Source organism: Octopus bimaculoides, chromosome 4, assembly GCF_046866305.1.
Source record: "Octopus bimaculoides isolate indiv1 chromosome 4, ASM4686630v1, whole genome shotgun sequence".
Taxonomy (NCBI): domain Eukaryota; kingdom Metazoa; phylum Mollusca; class Cephalopoda; order Octopoda; family Octopodidae; genus Octopus; species Octopus bimaculoides.
The window spans coordinates 39,718,646-39,731,052 of record NC_142931.1 but is presented as its reverse complement, the minus strand read 5'-3'; positions in this window follow the sequence as shown (position 1 = coordinate 39,731,052).

The window sequence follows — 12,407 nt, the reverse complement described above, 5'->3', positions numbered from 1 at the left end:
TTAAAAAATAAGTGCATTTTTAAACCTTCTTTCATATATATATATATATATATATATATATATATATATATATTTCTGCTCTGCCGATCATTCGCTACACCATGTTTGTGTTCGTACTGTCTTTGCCCAGGGACCATCCGGCCTCTCGCCTTCGTCGTGAACTGGTAATAATATTCTCTCTGCGCTCTTTTGCACCTAATGGGCTCAACTCGCCTCCTCTCTTCATTTGATACCACCCCACACCACGCCACATACATTGTTTAACTCAGTACACACACCACACACACACATGTGCACACATCACGTGAAAAAGCACACTTCAGCTGCTACACACAACACACACACACGTGCACACATCACGTGAAAAAGTACACTTTAGCTGCTACACACAACGCACACACACATACGTTACACACGCATATATTCACACACGTCGGACTCACTCGCCCCTATTCACATACATACCATTCTCATATTTGCACGCTCGCACACGCACCTTCCCTTGAGAGCACTCGCACTGTATTATCTCCCTTTCTTTCAACCGTTTTTTAAAATTATCATCTCTCTTTCTTTGAAGCATTTTTTCCCAATCATTTACCATGCTGGACCGCTGAAATCTACAATTTTTTTTTGTTTTCATTATCTCATAGTTTATTTTCTCTTATTCATTTCTGTTGAAGAGCGTAAGCTAGAAACGTAAAAGACGTTTCCGTTTTCCCGAGCGCCATACTAATACACTTGCTTGTTGTCTATACACCTGTTTTCGACTTTTGCTTTTCTATAAATCTCAGCTATCTATTCATCTGTCTATCTAACTATCTATCTCTCTCTTTCTCTCTCTCTCTCTCTCTCTCTCTATATATATATATATATATATATATATATATATATATATATATATATATATATATATATATATATATATATATATATATATATATATATATATATATATATCGATATATATATATTTATATATAAACATACATATGCATGTACATACACACACACATAGCTATATATATATATATACATATACAAATATATATATATATATATATATGTGTGTGTGTGTGTGTGTGTGTGTGTGTGTGTGTGTGTGTGTGTGTGTGTGTGTGTGTGTGTGTGTGTGTGTGTGTGTGTGTGAGTGTGTGTTTGTGTGTGTGTGTTGATAGCAACTCGATTTTGAGAATGCTGTTTCTTGATTCTTTTTGCAAAACACGAGACGCCCGAATGTGACATTTCACTCTCCTGCAATGAAGCAACTTTTGACGCTTCTTGAAGTTGGTGTTACAATATTATTGTGGTGGACCATTTTCTATGATTTTTCCATCTGCTTCCTGACGTACATTGTTTTCCACGCAACCTGAAAGTAGAGATACCGTATGAGGCACAGTTGACAATTTCCTGGGATTCTGATTCGGTTGACGATTTCTGATGCTTAATTTACTGTGACACACGCCCACACCAGTTTAAGTTAGGCTGCGCGTCAATACGTTGCTCCAAAATGCATATCTATCTTTGTGTCCGTCTGTCTGTGTGTCTATCTATATCTTTGTCTGTCTCTCTGTCTCTCTATCCATCTGTATATCTATCTGTCTATTTATCTATTTGTCGGTCTATCTATCTATCTATCTATCTATCTATCTATCTATCTATCTATTCTTTTATTTGTTTCAGTCATTCGACTGCGGCCATGCTGGAACACCGCCTTTTTAGTCGAGCAAATTGACCCCAGGACTCATTCTTTGTAAGCCTAGTTCTTATTCTCTCGATCTCTTTTTGCCGAATCGCTAAGTTACGGGGACGTAAACACACCAGCATCGGTTGTCAGGGGATGAGGAGGGGACAAAAAAATAAACACTAACACACATAATATATATATATATATATATATATATATATATATATATATATATATATATATATATATATATATATATATATATATATATTAAAAAATAACGTTGACCACTAACGTGGACAATTAATGCGCTAGAAATAGATCACATTTGTGTCTATTAAGACCTAAATTGTTCTCAACATGAAATATAGCAGCATACCAAACCGTGAGCGGGCAAGACATTTAAAATCACCTAAAAAAGCATTCTTAAACAGGAACCGGTTTCGGATTTAACAAATTCTTACCATTTGTCTATTCCTCTTCAGCCTGATTTGTAATGTAACCGCAATCATCAGAATCGTATACAGGGCAACTCTGTATATATATATAAATATATAAATATATAAATATATATATATATATATATATATATATATATATATATATATATATATATATATATATATATATATATATATATATATATATATATATAAATATATATATATTCATATTTATAAGTCTCTCTAAAGGAGACTACGGCAGCTGTATTGGATATTAATAGTTATCGCCAAGCCAAAATGGCAGTCCAAAAAATAGGACGAATGCTGCCGTTGATTAATCAATCAAACTTAATGACCTTAATGACCACCTGGAGAACCCAGTTTCCACAAAAACTATTCGCGCGAGCTGCACAAATCCGGATTTCACAAGAGAGCTGCAAATAGAAAACCACTACTTTCAAAAACAAACGTTGCAAAGCGTTTATATTGGAGTAAAAACCTACAGGATTGGTCCCTAGAGCAGTGGAAGGTTATTTTCTCGGACGAGTTATCCTTTACCTTATTTCCGACCACTGGCCGAGTATACCTGTGGAGACAGACAAAAGAAGCATTTGATCCACACTACCTTCTTCCAACTGTTAAACATGGAGAAGGATCTGTGATGATCTGGGGGGCGGGTTATATCTTGGAAATCCGTTGGCCCTTGCATTGAAAAATGAAAAAGGCTTCTGTACTTAATATTAGATATTCACATTATAATAATTAATACATAAATTGAATATATACTTTCAGATTTAACTAGATTTTAATGATTATAAGAGTGTCTATTTACTTCTGCCATGTATGTGTGTATGTATGTACATATCTATATCTATCTATCTATCTATCTATCTATCTATCTATTTATCTATATATATATATTATTATTATTATTATTATTATTATTATTATTATTTATTTATTTATTCATTTAAAGGTTACAATACATGAATTAATAGAGTATGTTTTTGTTGAATATTCTATCACGGATCAGTACATTATATATATATAGATCATAGTGCATGTTGATTTTACGTAGGACTGTAGAAAATGGGAGAGGTGAAGAAGAGTCTCCTTGGAAGATGCCTCTTTTGATTGTTACCTCGTCTAAGTGCTGGTTGGTACAGGGCACACGCGTTTTCAAACTATGCATAGCTGTTCATAATCAGTGCAAACACGTTCTCAGCTATTCCATACAAGTCTTCCAAATCCGCGAATGTGGCAACGTGCCGTAAGCTTTTTTGAAATCTATCTAGGACATGCATAATTTTATTTTGGTACCGTTTACAGTTCTTCATTATAACCTTGTCTATCACAAGGTGATCCTTGGTGCCCTTGGATCCTATTCGGCACCCTTTTTGTTATACCGATTGTTTTCCGCAAGGTACATATATATTTTTCCTGTGAGGATACATGTTAATATTTTCCTTAGGAAGTTAAAACAAGCAATGGATCGGTAATTGCCAACCTCATTGCCGTTTAACCGATCTTTCATTAACAATGTTGTTCTTCCCTTTACTATCCACTCTGGAACTGTAGCGCTCTGTAGGAAATTTTCTAATTGAGACACAATTTTCTTGTGCATTGACCTAAACCACTTGAGCCAGTAGCCTTCAATTCCATCTGGTCCTGCCGGTTTCCAGTTTGGCAGTTTTGATACATGTGCAATGACATCTTCCGTTGTGATGCGCACATGATCCTGCCGTGGAGTGCGGATCTTATGAAATGAATCCGCACTGTGGTTGTGTGAATCTTCTTGCCCCCAGATGTTATTCCAACATTGGCGGGTTTCTTCTGCTTCAAAAGGTGTATTATCTTCTGTATTTCTTCCTTAGCTCTTCAAAAACTCCCTCTGGGAAGCAGATTTCATCAAGTACCTCGTTTCTGTCAGATCCTTTGTCAGAGTATATTGCAGAATCCCGTCAACTTTTTGAGTTGCTCGTTTCACATTGTTACGGATGAAGCTTCTTAGATTCACCATCTTGGTCTTTGTTCTCGTAATTCTTCAATCCTGGAGTCTTTTCTTAAGGTTTCTCTGGTCTTCAGTCATATTCTCTCTTATGTCAGGGTTTTTAAAATTATATTGCTTGGTTGGCTACTCCTCCACTACAACTTCACCTTGCCTATGCATTCGCTGATCTTTACCTCCGTTATTCTCCTCGAGATTCAAATCACTACAGAAGCTTTTCCTGGTTGTCTGTATCTGGGCCTCATTAAGAAAGCATCTTTTCCGAATTATTCTTCCCTGATTCATAAGTCCATTTTCAGTAATCTGAAACATACCCAGCTGCTTCCAAAGTTCTAATGATCTTCCTCCGACAGCTTTACCTTTGCCATTGTTCTTGTCTAGCAAGACTTGTTCATGGCACTGGATCGCCTTTTGGTTCATATCAATAGACCACTTGCGTTATCGAGCATATTGCAAAATTTAACCAGTACAAGGACTGTGTTTTGTAGTATAGCTAGCAGTTGTTGAATTTCGACCGGGCCCACCCTGCTGCACAGCGTGGAATCTACCGGATGTGGCACCTTCACCATTGATTCAAGTCCCGTTCACACCGTTATCGTCATTTTCGTTGCCATTTTAATTCACAAATGAGGTGTGTTTTTTGGTTACAATCAACCGGTATTTTTATCGAGACACCATCTCTATCAATGTAGTCCTTGATCCCCTGGTTTTGGGATTGGAGTGTTCCTGCTACTTGGCTGCCAGCCACCCAAGTATAACGAATACAGCCTACCCGGAGCACTACTTATTTGGAGGCGCCAGATACTTGCTTTTCCCAAACCTCTCCTATTAGTTTCGCAAAGGAGTAGGCCTTGCCCAATGTGACTACGGATTCCTATCTACAACGGTTTCGAAATAGAGTATTCCTTCTCCTAGACAAACTGCCAACCAAGGCTCCTGAATTCTATCTACCCGTTTTTGGAATGACCATTGACTCTTTTATGTTCCTCTACCCTTCGCCGGGTTTAGCTTTTAGTCCGCATGGTGTCGAAAATCCACCCTTGTCACCAAGCAAGTTTAGTGGGGTTGACACATGTTAAACATTCTGTGTAATTATTGTCCACTATTCTAATTTACCTATCACTACTATAGTTTCACAATTATTACAATAATTATATTTTTACAATAAGGCCGAGTTGTCCTAATACTGTTTACCCTGATTTCTTTAGACAACAAATGATAGCAGATTCACGACTGTTGATTTAGCTGCCGCTGATGCTGTGGCATTAAATGGAAGAGAGAGACATAACTGGTAGTCGAGTAAGCACGGGCGGGTGTTGATTTTAAGAGTATCTTCGGTAATTTGGGACTAACTATCATAGATAACATATCAAAGTTTATAAATATCTTACAGATTTAAATCCTGCTTCCGCTCTGAAATTCTGCTTCTAAAGTTCTATTGTTTTCGTTGATCTTCCCCAGAATTACTTAATTACTTTTCGGGAAATCTGTAGTGCTAGTAAAGAAAGTGTCGTCAGAATTGCTGAAATACTGTGACACACCACATATTTATATTGAACTTGAACAACAGTAACTAAAAAAGAACTAACAACATCGATTACATGAAAATGAAATAGCACAAACAACATCAAACCAATTATGACAGCAAAAAGAATCTAAATAAAACATAAACGTCAAAAAAGAACGAGAAAATATTAGTCACAACAAACGTATTTGCCACAACAGCCACAAGATATCCGCTGTCACAAACTCAGACTCAAGCCCATCGTTTCCTTCTGGATTAATTTTGAAGTTATAGAAAATATGGCTTTAAGATTGAGACTCCGACAATTCTTCGAATGACGTTAGCGTTGAGAGCAAATCGTTGGTAGAAATATATATTTAATAAAAACTATGAGATTATTGGAGAATAAGAATGATATGATGTTCCCAGTGAATCTTCATATGTCGACTTGGAGGGAATTATATTCCGGATGAAAAATGATACAACGACTACTGTAGGTAATATGATAGCTAGAAATAATTGGCCAGGTAGTGGTAACATGGATCACTAGAGGTTCAAGATAAACTCTGTCCCTTAATGCACCCTAAGTAAATGTATAAGCATTGCTAATGTGTACTGGTGTACGTCGGATAGGACTATCCGTTCAATCGATTAAGAAAATCGACACAGCTATCTTTAACGAGTGTGGGAATGTAGGCTTCGTGCGTCTAGTGTTTTCAACTTATGTGCTTGTGATTTAGATAATAGAAGCTGTTTATGGGCTCTAGTCTTTGAGGTCATGGTGATCATGGACCTAAGGAGTTCCATGTTTCTCTCAAGCTGAATGGTCTCTTGTATCAGGACGGCGGCATCATCTATATATACTCATACTTTGTACAGTACGTGTAGTTTTATATATTTTCTCCCATCTCTTTTTCACTCAGAGCTTGTATGGAAAACCAACACACATTGGAACCTGTAATATCCCACCTATAATGTCTCCATTAACGGTTGCATTTGTGGCAAAGAAATCCGCATCCTCGTCGTCGTCCACATACTTCTCCTCCTCTTCCTGATCATCATCTTCATCATCATCATTATCATCGCCGTCGTCGTGGTCGTCGTTATGGTCGTCGTCGTCGTCATCATCATCATCATCATCATCATCATCATCATCATCATCATCATCATCATCATCATCATCATCATCATCATCATCATCATCTTGATTACAATATAATCGTGTTTTTGCAAGCTTAATTTTTGTTTTTGAATTACACATTTCTCAATTTCTTTTTTATTTGTTAATGGCGCGTCCAACACGCTTGTCTACTCTTTTTTAGCCAATTTTATCACTGTTCCATTTTCACTGATCACCTTCCTCATTTTATCACGGTTGGATTTGTTTTAATTTTAGCTTGTCTTATCACCATTGCTTTAATGTTTTTTATAAGGCAATTCTGTGTTTGCTCTTTATCTGCGTGCCGATTATGTAATCATTTTCTGTGTTTCTAAAAATATAAAACTGGGATATTAATTTTCATTAGCACATTAAGTAGTTGTGTTCTCTCTTTCTGTTTCTATCTCAGGCAACACCACTGTCTCCTTCTTTCCCTCTCTCCCCTCTTTCCCCCACTCTCCCTCTCTGGTTAAATCATCATATTCTTTTTGCCTGATTTTATCGGAGTTTCCAAGAGTTATAACTCTCTTTATTGGTTGGTTCAGATGGCGCTATTTCCATTACATAATAATCAGTTTTGCTAAAAATGTCATTTTACCTACTTCATAAAAAATTCATTTTCTCGTATTTATACTTTATTAAGTTTTTTCTTGGTTTAATGTGTACCTTACTTCGTATTCTTTTTTACATAGATTTTATCATTATTATGCAGCAACTCTTATTTCCGCTGTTGCGCTTCCATCGTTTATTGCTGTCTTCCCAATTTAGACCAGTCTTTAAATTTTTTACCTCTATGTGATATGCCGTTGTTACTGTTCAGCTTGGGCTACCACATTTGTGCAAAATTATGCTTCACTTTGTTCCGCTAGTTGCTCCTGTGCATTTTCTTTCTTTTTGCTGGGGTCGGGGAAGCTTTGACCTATTCGCAGTACTTTCGTCTAATAGATTACTTCTATTCTTAGGAAATTTCTACATACCGTATATGATCTTGATTGATTGTTATTGTATTTCGTTTTAGCTACAGGCACTTGTATTTTATACATATAGACATTTACAGATTTGATGACTTATATTTCATAGATATCTTGTGGTATATTCAGTGGAAACATTTTTTGTAGCAACTTAAACTGTCAGGATATCATGTTTTAATGTTTTTGTGTAGTTTGTAGTTTATTAGAAGGTCTTTGTGTAAGTGTTTGAACCTGCTAGGATCTTATCTCATTATCGTAGAATGATGTGGATTTCTTTGATATTATTTCGACGCATATTTTAATGAGACTTCAAGATCGGTTGCTTATTATTCAATATCAGTAGTAGAACTATTTGTTTGTATATAGCGGCACTTCAATCTTAGATATCAAGAGTGTTTTCCTGTGGAGTGTTTGAATCTTCTGTGTAGAAATTTTTGTGTGACTATCGTGGTTTGAATAAATATTTTGAGGCTTATTCTCTGAAGAGATTTATGAGGCTTTTACTAATATGTCTAATTTGTTTCAGTCAGTGGTTTAAAATTTCTCAGGCAGTACTTTCAGCATTATCTAATTCTATACACGTCTTATGCATTTCTGAGTTTAAAGAATAATTATATCCCAAGGAGTCTGGTTGTCACTTCTTCATTATATCCAATTTGTACGTCAAGACGTTTTTCGTTTTACTCTATTTACATTAAAAAATGAATGTTTTATGAAGTGCGTTATTATGCTTATCAGTTATTGATACAGGTGAAATATTTTGTCAGTTTTGTCCATCGGTATATGAGGAAGATTTCAGATCGTGCAGAAATCCTTATAGTGTACAAGAATTTATCTCAATACTTTCAGTTTTATTTGAAATGCTTTTGGCATTTGTAGATTTTAATATATGCATAGTACATACCTATATCATATAATATGACGTCTTCTCATTAGTAATATTTAATAAGATCTAAATTTTGTTAAATGCTGTTGCAAATTATCTCCGCTGAAATAAACTTACTACAGAAGCAGAAAATTATTGATCAAATAACTGGTATTCCATTTAATACCCTTCTTTAGATTCCGTTATTTTTCTCATAAAATAAATTAAATTTACGTATAAATTTAATTTACAGATAAATCTATTGACTTCACTTGAGCAGAATTACTGTAGTTATACTGATATTTAACATTTACGATACAACCGTTCTATTAATTTTTCCTGTTAAATGATGTAAAATATTAATTTAGTGTTGTATATCACATGAAACATTTATTGAAATACAAAATTTCTAAAATTCTCTCACACTATTGTTATTTTAAATGTTAAACATTATAATTCTTTGCTCAGACTGGCTAGCTGTGATTTCAAAAGATCGCAAAATGAGTATATATATATTAAATATATGATTACAAATTTTGGCACTAAGTATTTCCGTTGTTTTCTTGTTTTTCATACACACGTTAAATCGTTGATTATTTCATTTGCTCGAAAATATTGTAACAAGCCATTAAAACTGATTTTGATTCATTGAGACAAAGCTAATGATAAATATACTTTAGCATTTTTAGCGTGTGTTGGAAACAATTCTATTGATAAATTGTGAAAGAATGTTGCAACATTCTCTTGATACTTGCAACCAAAAAGAAGTCTGATATAAAATTGTAATATTCTGTTGTAATTCTTCTTATTTTCCTGTTCGGATTTCCATTCATTACATTTCACTAAGAAAATATTCAATTTTATGAAGAACAAATGAAATTAGTAAATGAAGAAATCAGTTAGCACTGATCCAGTGTTTTGTAACAATTCGTTCAATAGCAAGGCTATCATTTCCAGAGTTTCCCAACGCTGAATGAAAATATATAATTAAAAATCAGATGTAAGCTTTAGAAACCAAAATAAGTAGCTATATTTTGAAGAGTATTTTGAGATAATATATTAACGTACCACATTGTGCGTGGTATTTATTAGTTTTTGTATAGACGTTGATGTAATAGATTTTGATCAACGTATCCTCTGGAAGTGGATGAGGTTGTTCATGATGCTGAATATGTGTTATTTCCGCCAACAGTTATGATAAAATGGGTGGCAATAGAATAGAAGCTGAATATCAAGATGGAGAATTTGGGGTTTTTAAGAGTGGTGATGAATTTGATGATGATGTAGTTGATGTTCTTTATTACAATAGGAATGATGCTGCAGAGGTTGTCGCAGTAATAAACAATGAAGAGGGTAGAAGTCAATGTGGGTGCCATGCTAGTTGATGGCATGAAGTTTATAATAATAACAGTTCTAATAGAAATTGTGCTGATGATAGCGAGCGATGATGATTGTACAAACTTTGTGACACGAGGTTTTACATAACAGAGAGAGGGGAAAAAACAGATTAACTACTATGGCGCTGAATATGTTGAAGTTGATAATGAGAGTGGTAATGATAATAATACTAGAAAAAAAAAAACCATGCAGTTGATATTAAGAAGCCAGTGGTGAACGCGATTCTGAAGATGATGATGACAATAACGACGATGAATATGATGATAATTACCTTCACTATTATCCCCTACGCCACTGGAGCTACAATCTTACCAACCTTTCGAAACAACTGCTTCATATCATTACTGCCATTTCCATTTATTCATCCCTCACCTTATTCATCATCGTCATCGTCAACGTCGTTGTCGTTATCATCATCATCATCATCGCGACTAGCACCCGCCCCCCATCATCATCATCATCATCATCATCATTTCTCACAATACTCCTCTTTCTCATCCCCTTCGTTATCAATTTCATGATCATCAGCTTTTGTACTTAGTTTTTCAACCACCCACTAAAAATTGTCCTTTGACAAACAAGAATCGTAAATAACATAAGAGCAGTAAATAACATCCTAATTGCATGTACAAAGAAAATATTAAATATTAAATATTAAATATGATTGAAAAATACACACTTGAAGCAAGTATATATATATATATATATATATATATATATATGTGTGTGTGTGTGTGTGTGTGTGTGTGTGTGTGTGTGTGTGTGTGTGTGTGTGTGTGTGTGTAAAATGTGGTCTCCCTTCTATGCGGACACAGCTCCGACACCAAAAGTCAGTGGCAGTAAAACCCCATGCTAGCTCAGCAAGCCAACTTGTCCATTGACTAAATGCATAGCTAGGTGTCTTCTAAGCAGTCGGGTAATTTCGTAACTTCTAGAACTTCATTCTTAAGCAATCAGCTTCCTACTAACTAGTAAACCGCGCCCTGCCGAACATCAGCTGACCATATGAAACTTGTCATTTATAACGAAACATAATTCCACAGTTTTCTCTAACGCTCTAATATGATGTAATATTACAACATAATTACATCGAAAACTAGGCAACTTCAAAATGTTACCATAGAAAACCATAGTTAACACAGACATAGGTTATTCTCCCCATCATAATAATAGACACACGCACACAGACATACACATATATATGCACATACCTGTACAAATACACATGGACACACATGTATGTATTTGTGTATGTATATATGTACTATCTATACATTTATTTCGGAGAGACCATAAGCAAACAACGCAAAATAATAGAATTAATAAATATTGATATTAATGAATACAAAACCAACTTCATAGTCGACATTTGCAACAATAATTATGACGAGAAGGAAAACTGAATCACTTTCAATTGAATTATAATAAAAGTATTTCTCTGTTTAGTAGCAATACTGTTCTGTACATACATAGGTATTACAAAACATATTGTAATATAGTTCTATATTTAAGAGATGAGGAATTATTTACATTATTTACATTATCTACATTTGACGGATATTCGTCCTCATCTTGTTTGTTGTTAACACAACGTTTCGGCTGATATACCCTCCAGCCTTCGTCAGGTGTCTTGGGGAAATTTCGAACCTGGGTTCTCATTCCTATCGATGTTACTATTATTATTATTATTATATTATTATTAATCAGGTCGCTGCCGTGAATCGAACTCGGAACCTTGGGGTTAGTAGCCCGCGCTCTTAACCACTACGCCATATGCCCACGGGCATATGGCGTAGTGGTTAAGAGCGCGGGCTACTAACCCCGGGCATATGGCGTAGTGGTTAAGAGCGCGGGCTACTAACCCCAAGGTTCCGAGTTCGATTCACGGTAGCGACCTGATTAATAATAATATAATAATAATAATAATAATAGTAACATCGATAGGAATGAGAACCCAGGTTCGAAATTTCCCCAAGACACCTGACGAAGGCTGGAGGGTATATCAGCCGAAACGTTGTGTTAACAACAAACAAGATGAGGACGAATATCCGTCAAATGTAGATAATGTAAATAATGTAAATAATTCCTCATCTCTTAAATATAGAACTATATTACAATATGTTTTGTAATACCTATGTATGTACAGAACAGTATTGCTACTAAACAGAGAAATACTTTTATTATAATTCAATTGAAAGTGATTCAGTTTTCCTTCTCGTCATAATTATTGTTGCAAATGTCGACTATGAAGTTGGTTTTGTATTCATTAATATCAATATTTATTAATTCTATTATTTTGCGTTGTTTGCTTATGGTCTCTCCGAAATAAATGTATAGATAGTACATATATACATACACAAATACATACATGTGTG